The 1,551-nt window shown below is 33.5% G+C and overlaps 1 protein-coding gene across 1 annotated transcript in view; it reads left to right on the top strand.

Annotated features, from left to right (window-relative positions):
• Positions 1-1,551, top strand: part of PDE1A (phosphodiesterase 1A, calmodulin-dependent) — a 362,008-nt gene that overhangs the window by 335,325 nt on the left and 25,132 nt on the right. The gene's annotated exons all lie outside the window — the stretch shown is intronic.

Raw genomic sequence — 1,551 nt, 5'->3', positions numbered from 1 at the left:
TATTCAACAATAAACTATTACTATTAAGGATATTATTCTTACACCTTATTCTCAGCATGTTAAAATAAAATCCATAATAGTTTTCAAATATATCCCTCATCCAGATCATCTTACTGCCATTAGTGGAACCAACAACCTCCTTTTCATTCAAGCTGGAAGCCTAGGAGTCATCCTTAACTCACGCCCCCCCCACCATCCCTCCTACTGCTGACAAACTAATCTTTCAAAAGTGGAATTCCTGTCATGCCAATTCCTTGCTAGAAAAAAGAGGGAGAAGAAGCCAACACCTCTCCATTACATGCTAAATTAAGTACTAACTCTTTTTTTCCTGTGGTTTAAAACCATCTGAGATATGCATTAGACATCATAAATACCTTTAATTTGCACAGCTCCATATTGTTGCCATTATGAATTATGATTTTTATTAGCTAAATTTAATGACTATTTACTAAATTTTAGGGACTGTCGTTAGGCTTCTTATAAATTATCTTAGAGAACCTCAGGATAATCTTATTAGGTAGAGATACTATTAATAGATACTATTAATAGATACTATTATATCTATTAGATCTTATTCCTAAAATAAGTAAACTGAGATCACAAAGTTAAGTAACAGATGAGGAGAATTCATTTCAGCAGAGGCTGTGATATGTCTGAAGTAACAGTAATAACCCCTTGAACAGTGGTGATTCAGTTGACTGTATTATCTTCTGACTCCAAGGCTAATGGCATTAATAATTCCTTCCCATCTGTCTCTTAAGCTGAGTATAAACATTAATTTTGAATGGAACTTATATTATTCTCTAGGGGGATTAGGGGAGTTGCTGGCAGAGATGTCAAAAATTCTTATTTCCTATTTTCTCTAACTCATCACATAGTAAAAATGTTTCTGTTTATAGCTACTTTACCTACTTCTTTGGTGATTATATCTAGATTTTCCCAAAAAATTCTGATTTCAAACTTTCTGCCTATAACCCTCATAATCAGAGGTGGCATGGCTTAGGGGAATTTCACCAGAAAACAACCTCAAAAACCTTTGAAGTCACATATTGACACAATGTTGTAACAATCGGGATAAAAAGACGTTAGAGGAAACAGAGTGGATGAAACTATAACAGTTATTGCATCCTAAGTTGTGGCCTTATGCAAGACTGCTGTACCTCATGAAGGTATATAGCCAATAAATTAGGGTAAAATAAAGCACAAAGCATTCTTTCAAATGGCCAGTGGAAGTGAACAGGAGCAAAGAAGTATCCTCTCTCCTCTTTCTCTCGTAAACACATCCCTTTGAATGCAAAAGAAAGAACCCATGTTTGTTAAACCTTGTGATAATAAAGCTTTGCCCAGAGAAACCACCATTGTTTTAGAAGATGAAAATCTAATTGCTTCTCATGATGTTGAACCCAAACATAAATGGAATTCTTTAACATATGTGCTCAATTAATCTATCATACTTTAGATAAGATCAAATAATAAAAAATTGATGTTTTAATTTTCTCGGAGAAGAATATATTAAAATGAAATTATGAATGCTGAATGTAAGAATTTTGA

The sequence above is a fragment of the Propithecus coquereli genome, unplaced genomic scaffold (genome assembly GCF_000956105.1).
Source record: "Propithecus coquereli isolate 6110/MARCELLA unplaced genomic scaffold, Pcoq_1.0 Scaffold35, whole genome shotgun sequence".
In the NCBI taxonomy this organism is placed as follows: domain Eukaryota; kingdom Metazoa; phylum Chordata; class Mammalia; order Primates; family Indriidae; genus Propithecus; species Propithecus coquereli.
This window is presented reverse-complemented; position numbering and strand designations above follow the sequence as displayed.